General features: G+C 44.5%; 1 long non-coding RNA gene across 1 annotated transcript; it reads right to left on the bottom strand.

Moving 5' to 3' along the window:
• Positions 1 to 246: 246 nt before the first annotated feature.
• LOC109370862 lies at positions 247 to 14,725 on the bottom strand. The gene is made up of 3 exons (XR_004161898.1): positions 13,917 to 14,725; positions 1,427 to 6,538; positions 247 to 845 (listed from the first exon to the last, which is right to left on the bottom strand). It is a non-coding gene; the product is annotated as an uncharacterized LOC109370862 (long non-coding RNA).
• Between the last annotated feature and the right edge of the window lie 591 nt (positions 14,726 to 15,316).

Genomic DNA, 15,316 nt, shown 5'->3' with positions numbered 1-15,316 from the left:
TTTTGTTGTTTTTTTTTTGAGACACCGAAGAAATGAATAAATGAAAGAATAACCAACATAGTTTACTGTCTTTTTAGAAATTCCTGGTGAAATTCTAGCCAGCAAGAGAAAAGGGTTTGCAAGCGAGATGAGAAGGAGGTTGAAGCCAAGTCCGGTGGGAGAGTTCTGATACAAAGAGAATGAAAGCACCCATCCTCTCTCACACTTGCTTGGTGAAGAAAAAAAGAAGAAAAAAAGAAAGAAAAGGTGGACAGGTAAAAGAGAGAGAGAGTGAGTGAATGAGAGGAGGGAGGGAGCAGCAATTCCAACGCGGCTGGAATAACTCTGCTCACTGTAACCTGTCCAACAACAGCCCTGGCGGATCATAAAACAGCCTCTCACATCCATGTGGTTTTTGCTGCTAGGAGACAAGGTACAAAACACACAACCTCACGCCGGGCACTGTAAAACCTTATATCCCCCTCAGACCCAGAGTTCATCTGAAGAATTTGCATCATCTAATTAGAACCAAGCCAAGTTTGACAAAAAATAAAAAAAGATATAAAAAACTATAGAAGATACAAACCCCTTTCCCTTCTTTGTGCCTTTTTCTGCGATTTCAGTTACCGTAAAATTTGAAAACTACCTTTCTGGCCTCTTCCCAGGAGAATTTCTACGCAGAGGCCATGCTGGCAGGTCTCAGCCATGAAGAACAGCTGAAAGCTCCAGTCACTTCCTTGCTCAGTCAGGTGTACCCAGCTCTCCTGCCTGCGTGGTGGGAACTGCTGACAGCCAACTCCGGGAAGCACAGCAACTGGGAAACAGCTCTCATTCTGGCTGCTGGTAGCATTCCCAGGGTTGTTTCTCTGCACAGAGAATGAGAAGCAAACCTTTGCTTCATACAGACAGCACGACCAGGCTTTTTTCTCTTTTATTTTCATTCTTTTTATATTTTACTGTAAAGCAGGATGAAGCACGCTGTGATACAGTGCTGACACCCCTCCCTGTAACAAAGACCCTAACAACCATACAACTTACCTGAAAAACTCCACTGCAATTAATTTCCCGTATGTGTGAAGGCACGACCTCCACCACTCCCAATTTACGAGGCAGCTCTATCTATCTCCATATCCTTCTGCCCATCCACCCAGGCCCTCCTCACCAGGTGCTCCAAGCACCACAGCCATTTTGTGACTGGCCAAGAGCATCAAGACTTGGCAAGTGTCAGGTGATGGTGGCCCTCATCTTCCTCTGAGGGCTTCCAGAACCCTCCATTGCTGTCAGCTGTGAAGTCTGAGCGCAGGGAGGAGGCTGATGATTCAGTCAACCTGTATCAGGCACTTCAGCCAGCGGGGACCAAGGGGACGTCTCTCCTGCCCTCAGCACAGGACAGGCAGCCATCAGAATGCTGCTCCAGTGATTCAACTTCTCAGCTAAACACACTCACCGTGCTTCCGAACTGACCCATCTCCCCTGCTGTGGGAAGCTGAACGTGGAGCTTCGCCGAACTCCTCTCTAGTGGCTCCTCCGCGTCCTGCAGCCACGCGCCGACCCTTCCCGCCCTCAAAGCCCGCAGTCGCGCGCCGCTCTTTCCCGCCTTCAGAGCGCCGCAGCCACGCGCCGCTCCTTCCCGCCCTCACAGAGCCGGGCGGGTACCTGAGGAGGTCGGTGTGGGGCCGGCGCTCTGACAGGAGCAGGCTGCAGCCCAAGCAGGGATCCGGCTTCCTCAGAGACAAGAAGGCAGTGAAGGCACGAGGGATGTGCTCAGGTGATGAAGGATGTGAGGAGGCAAGCCCGGGATGGTGTTTTGCCCACACAGCCAATACCCAAGCTGTAGAGAGGAGCAGTAAAACTGGATGCAGTCTCTTTGGCACATCTGTGGGACCTAACAACATCATGTTGGTGTGGCAGTGGTTACTGTGCTATAGGACTCGTGAAATGGAATGCTACTGCAGCCTTAATCCAACAGCCTGGGCTAGCAGCCAGCACAGCGAGGTCTGTGTGATAGCAGCTCAACCTGCTGAAATCCCACAGCAGCAATGGGCCGGTGTTGTATGTTCTATGGCACCCAGAGGGCACATCCACAGTGTGAGGCAAGAGGCAGACATGTGGATGCCAGGATGGTAGACACAGCACTGGGACCCTTCTCACAAGGGGTTCTTATTTTGCTCCCTTGCCTCTTACCCACGCTTCATTTCTTTGGCTGGGATTTCAGCAGAGGGGCTGTGAGTAGGGGATGTGCTGTTACTGTGGGCTCAGATAATATTTTAATTACAGTAGCTGTGAGCTACATTCATTCCTAGTGGGTGTATCACAGCTATGGCTTCCGGAGAAAGCAGCCAGTGGAACTGCAACAGGTCCCTGACAGGGAGGACCGTATCCTCTACAGCCTGTACACTCAAGCGGATGCAGCTGTATCCTCCCAACCAGGTTTGCACTTGCACTTTCCTTCTCCAGAGCCCAAACAAGTGCTGCACCTCTCCTTGCAGCACCAGCAACAACTGATCTCCCAAGTGTGTGTGCCCTGCAGAAAGGGCTCAGCAGGAACTAAACATGTCTGCCCTTACTCAGCAACTTATCTGCCAAAAGCCTTGAGTTGTCTGCAAGAAGAGGCAGCTGGAGCACAATTTAAGAGAGAACTGACTATAACCTGACCTCTGCAAGGAGCGTCCACCCTCAGCCTTTCAGCACCCTGAGAGACACTGGGAAGAAACTAGCCTAGAGTTGCTGATGTCAGAGGAATCTGATGGACACTGTGTGCGTCACTGCTTTGAGTGAGAGGAAAGGGTCATCTCAGGGAGGGAGGGCAGACAGAAAACAAGGACCTCAAAGATCACTTGCTCAGAGGATGAGAGGGGAAAGAGGTCAGTTCCTGAACAGCAGCTCAAAACAAATCCATTGTTCTGAGTGAGACTGTATCGTCCCTCTTTCACCAGGTGTTACCTGGAAAATCCATCTGTGGGTTCCCCCTCCTTTCCCTATTCCTCTGCCCTGGCTGCTCGGGGAATGGGGAAATTCCTGAGACAGCTGTAATGGCACCAGCTTCCTGGCCAGTCTCGCCTCACCTTCCTAGAGGAAAAAAAGTAGATCTCATCCGATGCCCAGAGGAGGAAGCACCCGGCAGCCATGAGACAGAACATCTTTTTGGCAGAAGCATCACATCCCATGGTAGGACACATTTCATTAGTTCTTCCCTGGCCTACAGAAATCTGTGTTGTGGGTTCACTATCCAGATGCTGCCCTGTAGTGATGTGTATCAGTCTAGAAACAACACCGGCCCATAGAAATAGTGTTCTCTTCCTCATCTCCATACTATTTCCACTACCTGCCAACACCTTCTGGAAAGGCTAAGAGGGCCAGACAGTTTCCTACAAGAAGGGAAAAAACATCCCGGCCTCCCAGGCCTTTCACTGTAGTTGGGAAAAGAATTTCAGATCTTTTCCCTGCTCCAGCTCCAGCAAATTCAGTGAAAAAATCCCTTCTGATTCTTCTCACATATATTCCTAGGCTTATCCTTTGGACAGTCCAATTTGGAACAAAGCTCTCGGTCTAGATTTTGAATCCTAATAAGATCATGAGCAAAATGATGCCAAAAAAAAACAGTTTTCTGTCATGTCTGTCAGTGCCCTCACATCACAGCGCCATTTCCCTTAGCAGTGCCACGACAGGCTCCATGGGTACACGTGGAATATATAGGCCTTTTCCATAGAACTCTTATTTAAAAATTACTTGAGATCATAACCCCAAAGAAAGGACCCTGCAGAGGCCAGTGGTGCATATACAGTGCTGACATTATGCTCCCCAGAATGTTGTCGTGAGAAGGCAATGCAGAGGAGAAGAGGTCCTCTTGTCATTGTCTTGACTGATGGTTGCCTTGGTGCACATCCAGCTCGGAATACCCCGTGCTTGTGAAGAACTTTGGGAATGAAATGCTGAGGAAATTGTAGATCCTCCTGAAGAGTCAGCTAAAAACAGAGGGCAGGTTTTGTAAACATGGTGCATGCACGCTGTGAAAAGGCAGCCTTTCTGCTGGGTTTTGGCACTGTGGCTCGTACTGCTGGCCAGGAAGGTTGGTCAGCAGCAGGAATTTGGGGATTTCTTAAAAATGGCAGTATTGGAAAAATGTTGAAATGTTGACATTTCCCACAAAATGAGAGTTCTGGATTTCTTTCTGGCCAGGAACCATTAGGCTGTATCACTTTGCTTCTTTTGAAATAATATCTGTGTTGAATACGATTGTGTGGGAATGATTCTTCAAATGTAAACAGAAGAGAACATAAATGTTTTAACCTTGTTTTTTTTGCCCTGTAGTACATAACTGCCTACTTATTTGTCAAAAGAAAACAACCCCCAGAAAGCTCCTTAAGCTTTCTGATCCTCTTGGTGTGTGTTTTTTCCTGCCTATACTCTCTCTTAGGAGCACTGCCTTTTAAACTGGTGGCAGTAACAGCCAGTTCAGATGTTCTTTACAGACATCACCTATGTGAGTGTTTAAATTGGAGGATGTACTAAAATCTGAAAAAAGTGTGTTCCTGTGCTGAGGCCAAAGAAAGTCAAAGGCTGAGGCTGCTAATCTAGCTTTGCCACTGACAGCAGTAGGCTTTAGCATAAGGCTGTTCCAAATTACAATAGTCCTTAAAACAAGTCCTTGTCTTCCTGATATCTTGGTCCTGTTGTATGCCGATTATCTCCTGTTTATGTGAGTGCACAAGCCCTTCACTGTAGCTTTGCTCATCTGTTTTTTATAAAGAACAGCTGCTATTTCAGATCAGAAGAGCATGTGTGTTGTGCACAAATATCTTGTCTACTTCAGAGCATGGCAGTTTCCAGCAGATGCCACTCCAGCTCCTTTCCCGAGTCCCTCAGTCCTGTCTTCCAGAGTCAAGCAATAAATTCCGTCTCTTCTACACAACTTAGCAAAGGCCACATGAGTCATCACTGGGAGTGAGGACAGTGATGGATGTTCCTTTATAATGGTTCCTGCTCAACTGTTCCTACTGTAAGAGGCCTGTTGGAAAGATCTGTTCAGGTCCCTGGTAAGGCATACTCCTCGGGGTCCTGACAGCCTCTATCATGCCTTCTCCTGTGAAAATCTGAAAAGACCTTGCTTAGGGCTGTAAGTTAGTTCTTTCAATTCATGTTAACTATTTCCATGAAACTTCTGGATAGAAGGAGATGCTACTGATAGGTAGGAAGTGATTGTTCTCTTTGTATTGTAATAGAAAGTTCAGATGTGTTGGGAGAACAAGTGAGCAGTTGTTTTCAATGTGTGTATAATACCAACTTGCACAGTGTGCTTATCTGGAAAATGAGGGGTTATTTTAAACAATTAAAGCTAATAAGTGTGTTGACAATGATAAGAAAGGTATATAAATATGTAGAATTCTCAGCTAATCTTACTTCTTCTGTGACGGCTTCAGTTTCCTTCCCTTCCATCTATACCCCCTTCACATGAAGTATAGGTAACTGCTTACTGCACAGAACCCAGCACAGGGAGATGCTGCAGATTGCACTGAAACACAACACCAACAAAAAAAAACAACCAAAACCAATGGGGTTTCAGTTGTGTTTTTAATTCTCTTACTCATACAAGCAGAAGTTAAGCTCTCTTATTTGGGCAGATGGAAAGGGAATCAGTATGGGGTGCCTCTCTTACAGCGACTTCAGGATCATGGCAGGGGTTAGACTCGTCTCTGCTGCTGAGCTGGTGGGCGTGTATGGTAGCTGCTGCAGAGGCCTTCCTGAGGCATGGCAGTGTCTGAGATTGTTGAGGAGAAATGCATGCAGTGGGCAGAATCCTTCCAATGCTAAGAGAGTGGTTCAGAGTCACATTAGAGCCAATACCTTCTGCAAGGAAGCTTGGGTGGTCACTAATGAGCTGGGTGTGTAATATCTAGAAAGCAGAGCTCAATAAAAAAAAGGTAAGAACATTAATGGGCTGATTTAGACACCACTTCTCACACAGCATTGTGCGTATCTCCCTAGTTTGAAACAAAGAGCATAAATCAACTCTGTTGCCAAGCAGCTAGAAATACAATTTCTTAATGTTGAACAGCTGAGAGTGAACATGTACGTGTGTTTGTAAAAGATATGTCACATACGTATGTGCTTCTTTTGCCAGGAGTCTGAATTTGCTATATGAAACTTACAGTATTGCATCTTGAATTTCCTATAATCAGGACATGTATAATCCTAGTTTCTTTTCCTTATTCCTTTTTAAGTGCCATCATTTTTTTAACATGCAGGCAGCACTTCAGTGAGAGCTGTTACTGTAGATGACTGTTCTGTGATAATATTTATGTAGCATGTTCTCCTACAGGCTTAGCTCTTGCCAGCTCTGCATCTTTGTTCCAGGCAGCCCTCCCGTTGACTGTTAGCACTGAACTCTCACATCAGATGTCCGGATAACATGTTTTTTTAGGAAGCTGGCTGTGAGCTGTTCCTAGCAGCACAGGAGTCATCACCCTGCCTGCTCCCTCTGGGAGGCGTTCACCAAGGCTTCCTAGCAGGCTCACAAAAAGTAGGACACATGGGGACAGCTCCGAATGTTTGTGTTTTCCTAAAAATAGAAACCACACAGTTAAGAGGAAAAAAACAGAATTTTCTTCTGCAACAAGATGCTTACAACAGTGGCATATGGCAGCAAGCACAGTACAGGCCAACAAGCCATCAGACAATTCTGCTAGTCTTTATGTCCTATATTTTCCCTCCTGCCTTCCTTTCTCATGCATTTTGGTACCAAAAGGTAGGTCAAGCAGCTGAAAGCTGTCTCAGAGTGTGCATGCCCCCATCCATCTGTGACAGGCTGTGCATGCCCTGCAGAGAAGCCATTGACAGGTCCAAGGAGAATGTGAAAGTATGCTATTATCAGCTGTGGAATAACTCCAGGAATAAGTGATCTAGTTCTTCAGCCCCTGGTGCACTTCAGCATCAGCTCAGCCATTAAAAGCAGATCTGTGCATGCTTAGATAAATGAGCATCCACTCTTTGTTAAGTAGCATCAGAAAGGGAAATTTAACAAGACAACTATTGAGATCAGAGATCATCTCTGCAAAGGGAGAGCAGTCCTTGGTCCAACTCATCTCTCTGTCACAGACTTGGGGATTTTGTTTAGATTAGTCATATAATTTGTTCTCTTCCAAAATTTTCCGACTTCATAAAAAACAGATCTTACTAACAATCTTGTGAGACTGGATGCTAAATCTGGAAAATAATTATTTACTGACTGCAGCTTGCTTTGAAAAACCTTACAAAAGAAACTTCTGGCAATTAATGCTGCTCAGTAGAATGAATAGAAGTCTGCAGGTGCACAGAAAAAAGCTGACAAAAAGACAGAAATGCACTATTTCCCTTGATAATCTGAGCTGCATGTCCACATTTTATAAAGGTTGTTGATTTTCACAATTTAATGTAGGTCTTAGCACAATGTTCGTTCTTGTATCCTCTCAAAGCTTGAGGGTACCGAGTTCTGGAGCGCGCTGCACAGCGGCTCTGCACTGCTGTGATGAGGAACAGCAGCTGTATGAACCCCCCCTTCAGCAGGACAAGCCAGCTGAAGATGTGTATAATGGAAGTCATGTAAGGCATAAAAACATCTCCTGTGCTCTCTGTGAAGCTTAGGAGCTGTGCTGTGTAAGCTTTATCTCCTGGTTCCTTATCTGAAAACTATTTACATATGAAGAAACAAAACGCTTCTGAGATGCCAAGCATCCCATGGCATGGCCCCAGCTAGATCTGATCTCCAAGAGATGGCAGAGAGCTGTGTCTGCCTTCACACAGCCAGCCTCTCCTGCCACTCTGTGTCTGCAAGTTAGTTTGTCAAGAGAAGGAAGAAAAAAAACCCAAAGCCCCAAGACTGTTTTTATTTATGACCATGTCTGTGGGCTGCTCTTTGTCTAGACAGCTGGTATTAGTATCTGAAGTTATCCTGGAATTTGAAATACCATTTATTTAGAGGGGAAATAAAAGCCATGAGATTAAACAGTTCGTAAAAGTAATCTGGGAACTGACACGAGGCCCAAAGAGACCAAAGTAACAAGATCTAGAGCAGGCATCTGCATTTGTCTTGGCCATGGAGATGTTTTCTCTCAAAACAAAACAAAACAACTTCCTTCTCTCAGATACATCCCCCTCCAAAAAAACCCAAACCATAACAAAACAAAAGAAACCCAACAGTTTGGCTTTAGGAAAACATCTTTTGCTTTCTCTCCATCTTTGTTTGGCTGCTTTCAATATGCCTCCAAACAATGAATCTTCCAAACAAACTGATCACTCACCCAACTGAAAGGAGGGATTGGAAGAGCAGCTCTTACTCAGCTCTCTCATCTGAGACAATCCTGGGAAATGGGAGCTGCTATATTTTTGTGTAGGGAGTCTCTGGTTGTCACAATTGCAGCAAAACATAACGTTGCCATCTCTGACAATGTGTTCATTTCTGCTTGGAGCAAAATAATCAAAGCAAGCTAGCAAGAATTCTGTCTCTCCTTTTGCTTCCATGGAGGCTCTGCCAGGTAAGATCAGTGCGTACTGCACTTGGAGTGGCTCATCTAACCACCTCATCTGTATGGCCTTCACACCACTCTCATTTTCTCTGTTTGGCAGGCATAGGAGGTTTCCAGATGTGGAACTAAGCAGGAAAAGAGCAAAACAAAGTTCTGGGCTCCATCTGCTCCCTTCCCTTGAATGAGCCATGTCCCATCACCCATGAGAGTGTGTAAAAAGAGTTTGATCAAGTATAATTTTACACAGCAGTTGCTGAACTTTGGAGGCAAAGTACAGTAAGGTACGAGATCTACCCATTTTACAGAGAACCAGTGGCTCCTTGTTGAAACAGAAAGTTCAGATAAATTTAAGTGAACCATTAGACTTTGTGCATAAGTGCTTGGCTAGAGAAGTGCTACAGTGCTCAAACCACACAGGCACTGTTGAATCAATAAGACTGCAGCTGCAGGAAAGCACAGCAATACCAGGCTGCTCATGGGCTGTGTTGGTGCAGTGCTGGCAGAGGCAAGAGTTAGACTGAGGAGGACTGGCAGAAGTTCTGAGCCATCTGAAGGTATTTTGGCTCAGAGGTCTATGAGGGGAGAAGTAACCTTGGGTTCTATGATCCTCAAGTTCAGAACAAGTGCTGTGACCTTGTATTTTGCTTCATTACTGTCTAATGTAGGTTTTCTTCATGCAGCCATTCTAGTACGAATGCAGAATACAGACCATACTTAATAAAACTACCAATTATAATTGGTAGCCTCATGTTTAAATACAATCCTAGGAAATCTGCCCATCCAGTGCAAGCAGTAAAGAAGGGAACAAAAAGTCAATGTTGAATTAGGATCAGTATTGAAATCAAGACATAGCAAAAACTTGGCTGTATTTAAGTACCAGGTTCTTGAAAAATCAACCCCTTCAGATACATGGCACAGCCTACAAGGAAAGATGGTTGCAGAGTGCACCTGGAGCATTCCAGTTGTGATACAGAGCTCACATACAGCCTTGTGCAAGTTATCTCAATTCTCTGAGTTATAAAATTGATCTATTAAACATATTAGTCATGAAACTCAACTACTCTATACTGTTGTCTACTTTATTGATAGGCAGAGACTTCCTTTTAAAGCACAAAGAACAACCAGCACACAACCAGCGTGTATTACAACACAATTGCCTGCTCCCTTCCTCTGTGTGTCTCAGCCATCCTTGAAGCGTGAGTCACATTACTGAGAATGCCTCTGCCACTTTCTGGGGGAGGGTTGAATCTTGGCTACTGTTGCAAGATTCAGTTTGCTAAACCATGGTCCTGACCCAAGATGGCCAAACTTGTTATGTATGGAAATGCTAATGAGATCAGAGTCTGAAGAGGCAAATTCCAAAGTGCAGAGAGAAAAGGATGTTTTCTTTTCCGCTGGACAAAACACAACTTTTCTGGCAGGCACAAGTAGGACAGTCTGTCCACTTTGGCAATACCCTGCATGCCTGGACGTACACAAGCGTGTTTTTACATGCAACTCGGTTTGATTACACAATCTCCCTCCAAGAGAATCTGGCAAGAAAGATATCTGAGAAGGTTTAGAAATGGACAGCAGCCCTGCAGCATCTCTCACTCTATTTCTAGCACCATTTGGAGCAGCTGACTATTGGGAAAACAACCAAAGAAAAACACCATAAATGATCAGGTTCCCAGCCTGCCATTTCACAAATGCCACAAGGTCACAGGCCTATTTTCACTTGCCAGCTTATACCTACTGACCTTCTTCAAATAGGGGCCATGTGCACCAAACCAGCCCTCAGGCCAAATCTCTTCCTCTTCTTCATTTTCCCAGGGGCAATCCTGAGCCTTTGCCAAATGCATCTGTTAAGAGATTAGTAAGTCTTTTTCTGACCAAGAATCATTTTGTATCTCAGGTTTTTCTGAAGCTAAACCTGCTTTTCGAGTGTTTGCCCCTTCTAGAAAGCATAGTTGAACACACGTCTCAGGAGACAGTATTTAATGATGGACCTGATTCTTCTAGTCTCAAAGTTAAACTTTCTGTGAAATGCTCTGTAGCTTGTTGAGGTTGCAGAGATCCTAGTTGTATGACCGTAATATACTTTATTTGCATGACTCTTTATTGAGAATCATAAATGTTTTGTCTTTGTTGAACTGTATTTTAGATCAGTGTTACTGCCAGGCAGCCCTGAAGAACAAAACAGGTTTATTTTAGTGAAGGTCAGGGTTAAAGTCTTGATTACGACGTCTGAAAAATAGTTAGCAAGCCCGGGCATAAAAACAAGAAAACACAAGTGCCTTGTGCTAAATGCTAGACATCTAGTGTGGCATTGCTTACACGTAGATCTACATACCGACCTGAAGTCTGTCCTAACTTCAGGATGCATCTTCTCAGAATGGCTTCCTATCCAGAAATGTCTGTCTCCAATTTAAACCCCAAGATTATTTGCATTTTTAAAGACTATTTTGTAATTCAAATTAGAGCATCAGAGTGTGTATGAAAAGTCACCTGCTTTCTAATGATGATGATCTTATCACTTTGGAACAGATACTTGGCATCTCTCAGAACAGTTAAGAACAATTGAAAACCTCTGTATTTGTCTAAGAAGTATGACTCCTAAGGACTCAAGAGTGCTCATTCTTCTAGCTTTTCCTTTACTAAATCAATTTAAAATTCATTTTTAGCATTTCATAAATCTCATTTTCAGCACTGTAATTTCTTACTGTGCTGCACTGTTTCAGTCATCTTTTCATGTAACAGCATTTCACAGAGCCTATGTCATGCAGAAATGTATCTTCCTGTTTTGAGGCTTCACTGGGTCAGAGTATCATTATCAAACACCACAGCCAATAATTTCTGAAATCCTGGAATTTGTGCACTGCGTACACCAGGTAAGAATGAAGAATGTCAAAATCTCAGCCGTAACGATCAGATTTCCCCGCTTGTCTATTGAAGTCAGTCTTCCCCTGGGTTTCTTTATAGCTCATTAAACAAAACAAAAAGGGGCTTATACAGAAAGAAAAAGTTTGACATGATCAACTAGCTCTGCTGGTAATGTGTGCAATCCACCCAGATGTCTAGACAGTTTGAAAAATACAGATGGCATTCAGAGGTTACAGCTGTTACTCCTCAAGTCTCCCTCTTGTTGGACCTCAAATTAAGTAGGAACAGACCCTATCAAATTTAGGTGGTCCAATTCCAAAGGAAACATCTCGTGTGTGGCAGGAAATTAAGTTATTGATTCAGTAGGCAGCACTTCACCTTTCAGATCAATGAACCACCTGGTCAGTCTACAAGGAAGTCCTGCACTCCCAAGGTGCCTGCTTTGGGAAAAGGTAGTGAACAAATTGGTCAGAGCTTCAACTGAGGGAAACCTGCAGTATTTTTTTGTAAGAGGAAAAAGAAAAGCAACACCTGCATCCTGGCCTGATGCCATCTTAGGCAGGTGTTCCTTGCCTGCTCTTCTTACTTGCCCTGTGCAGTAGGAAGTTGTAGGGTATGTTTTCTTACGCAGGCTTCAGACAGTACTATTCTGCTAGATCATTCTAAGTAATAGTTAGTGGCTCTGCAAGAGGTAGTGAGGTGAAATGTGGGTAGATGCCCATAAAATTAGGTATTTTCGAACTCCCAGGACAACCAAGAAGGTCTGGATTGTCCCAGGACAATCCAGAAGTAGCATCTCTTTCTTGGACTGTGCCCCCCAGTACCATCATATCACTAGGCTTCCCTGGGACACAAGCTGCTGACTGCAGAGCAATCATACAAGATGTGAAAACACAGCACAAGGCACCTGAGAAGCCCCCTGATTCCTATGAGATGCAAGTCTGAACAAAGTGAAAAACCACAGATTAAATCCATTCTGTGCCTTAAGACACTGTATTTGTGTAGGTGAGGCTTTGGAGGAACGTGTGAGTGGAACAGGAGCACAGACATCTGCAGGCACATCGCATTGCTCCCAGCCAAGTGGCTTTACACAAACTGTAACTGGCTGGGATGCTGCTGGAACTGGGTGAGCACGGGGAAATGGGGAGGCACCCCTGCTGGGCTGGGACATCTCCTGCTTGAGATGTATCGTAATTCTGAAAAAATACTGAGGTATTTGATCTGCTTCATTGTGTTTGGGAATCTGTTGCCCACTTCACTTACAGGAGAGAAGAGTCTTGTTGCTCAGCTAAGTTACAGTAACCCAAAAGGCAGCCCAAGCCATGAAGAAAGTGCAGCTGGTCAGTGTTGTATAGCAGGGTCTGAATACAAATAGGGTTGTTTGTGCAGGCCACGGCTGCTTTTTTTTAAGAGACTGCAAACCACCTTAACTTTTATACGCTGCAGCAACATGTGAGCAAAGGAATGTGGCTGGTCTGTGCTAGTCCCAGAAAAGGTCCCAGATGAGGCCAGCAGATTGGGCAGCAGACGTGCAATACGGAGCCTATGAATAAAACACACAGACTTGTACCTTCCCTGTGCTACGTGTGTATGTGAGCAGTGCGACGGGCAGGAAACTGGCACCGAGATGCCACAGGAACAGAATGCACAAGGGCAGCATGAACACCCGATGGGAAGAGCAATGCTAAGCAGTAAGCAAGCTGTAAAACACAAGTCAGACAAAACATCTGGCAGCTGCTTCAAATAGTTTTCTGTCTGAAGGGCAGACAAGCCTGCAATAATCTCAAATCAAAACACGTGCAAGGATAGGATCAATGCTCAGTGTGCTTTGTGCAAGTATTGAATGAGTTTTGTTTCCTTCAGGACTGTTTCATACGCCAAGAAAGGCTGTGCTTTGGATTAGGTTTTTAATTTTAATCAACTTTACTAAATAAATCACTATGTATTTCCCTCTCCCGTCAACTGCAACATAGTTGTTGGCATAAGATCAACAGCATTAGCTCTGCATAGGAAGTACATGGGAGAGTCACGCTTGCAAAAGCTTTTCATGGTTGTATTAACTTCTTCAGGCAAGAAAGTGCAACTGCAATGTTAAAAAAAAAAAAGCATAATGCAAATGCTTCTAGTTTGTACATCTCAGGCACAGGGAACAGGAAGAATGTCTGGAAGAGATTGGGTAAGAACATGACAGGTACAGCCTGATAGCTGGGCTCTGTTCAGGAGATTGCTTGAGCTCAGAGAAATTGTTTCATTAGCAATGTGCGTCAGCGCTACAGATAAAGGAGAAAATCAGCAACTGTCCTTCCCCCCCTCACAATTTTGTTTTGTTTATGTTGTCATAGCTCTGGCCAAGACCTACAGCAGGAATGCTTACTAGCACTGATGTGCTACAAGCTAACCTGCACCCAAGAACGCTTTATTTTTGAAAGGAATTTTGACATGACTGTTAAAAGTACTGACATGCTTCCTTATCAGCTACTAAAGGCATCCAGAGAAAGCTTCCTCTCCACATTTCTAAACTCAAATAACTTTCACCAAAGCCACAGCTTGAACAAAAGCTATGATCCTGCTTACCCATAGCAGCAACACGACGGCCAGATTCTCTGCAGGATTGTCACAGTTCTCCTGTATCACCAGCAAGGCAACAGCAATCAAACTACTAAAGCCAGAAACCTCCCATAAAACATGAAGCTAAGTTCCACATGCACAAATATGGCTAGCCAGCAACAGCAGAGAGATAAGAGATGCTGGCCAGTGGAAGAGCATTAGTTTTCAAGTAGGCTCTAGTCAGCACAACCAGGACTTGTAACTTTTAATGTTGCTCATAAAAAGGAGCAGGCCTGCCTGCCACATGCAGGCAATAGGAGGGGAAGCAGAAAGCCACTGATTCATTAGGATTTGCTAATCTGTGATATCATTTGTTGATTCCAGCAGGCCCAATCCCCATCTCATGACTTCCTCCGCTGTCACCATGGTGCTGTACATAAACATTGCGAACTCCCAGCCTTGAGCAGGTCATTTATTTCAAATATTCCATGCAGTTGGAACACAAGCCTGTTTGGGTGTCTGGAGCTGAGCATGAACTAATTTCTCAGTCTTCTGCACTTGCCCCACCTTACGGGCCCTCCCCAGCCTGCTGTGCTCCCAGCAACCCTCCAAGTCACACTTCAGCAAAGCAGAGGCAGCCTTACCCTGAAGCTGGCAAGAAACACATCTCACTCAAGTCACCCACTACCCATAGCAGAACAAAACAGCAATTATTCAGCATGCTGACTACTTAGGATCCACAAACAATTGTCTTCTATGAATGGGAAAAACAAACAAGATGAAGACTTCCAAAATCCAAAAAAATTATTGCCATGATTGGAGATGGATAAGAAAGAACTTTTTCTTTTTCTTTTTTAAAAAGAAAAAATCTCTCTCACCCAGTACCCTTATAAGGAAGTTCACGAGCATACCTCTGAGCTTTACTTGAGCCTCACATTTTGTAGTGTTTATGTGAACTGATGAAATCATTTGCTTTTCACACGCAAGTTAGTAGCTGCAGGCAAGATGGAAAAGTATGAGGACAGGAGGCAGAAGTAAAGTCTTCGTCATAACTGATGTTAAGTTCAAAGCCATCTCAGCTCTGGTCTGTCTGGAGCTGCTGATAGAATTTGAGAGCACCTATATACTGCTCAGATTGAAAGTGGAAGAAACTGAAGACCCTAGTAGCAAGCAAGAGACAGTTTCTGCTCCAGAAACAGTATAATCCACAACACTTCACAGACCAGGAATGAAGCCTCCTGTGCAAACAGATCCGTCAAAATTGACCACAACTTACAGCAGTGGGTAGGGAATGACTCAAATTAATATCAGGTGACTTGAGTTAAATCAAGCTGGTAAGCTGAGAGCGTCCAGAATGCACTGAAGTCAGACTTCTTGAGTGCATATGATCCAGTGCCAGCTCCCACCACGTGGCTTGACCCACCACA

Source organism: Meleagris gallopavo, chromosome 23, assembly GCF_000146605.3.
Source record: "Meleagris gallopavo isolate NT-WF06-2002-E0010 breed Aviagen turkey brand Nicholas breeding stock chromosome 23, Turkey_5.1, whole genome shotgun sequence".
Taxonomy (NCBI): Eukaryota; Metazoa; Chordata; class Aves; order Galliformes; family Phasianidae; genus Meleagris; species Meleagris gallopavo.
This window is presented reverse-complemented; position numbering and strand designations above follow the sequence as displayed.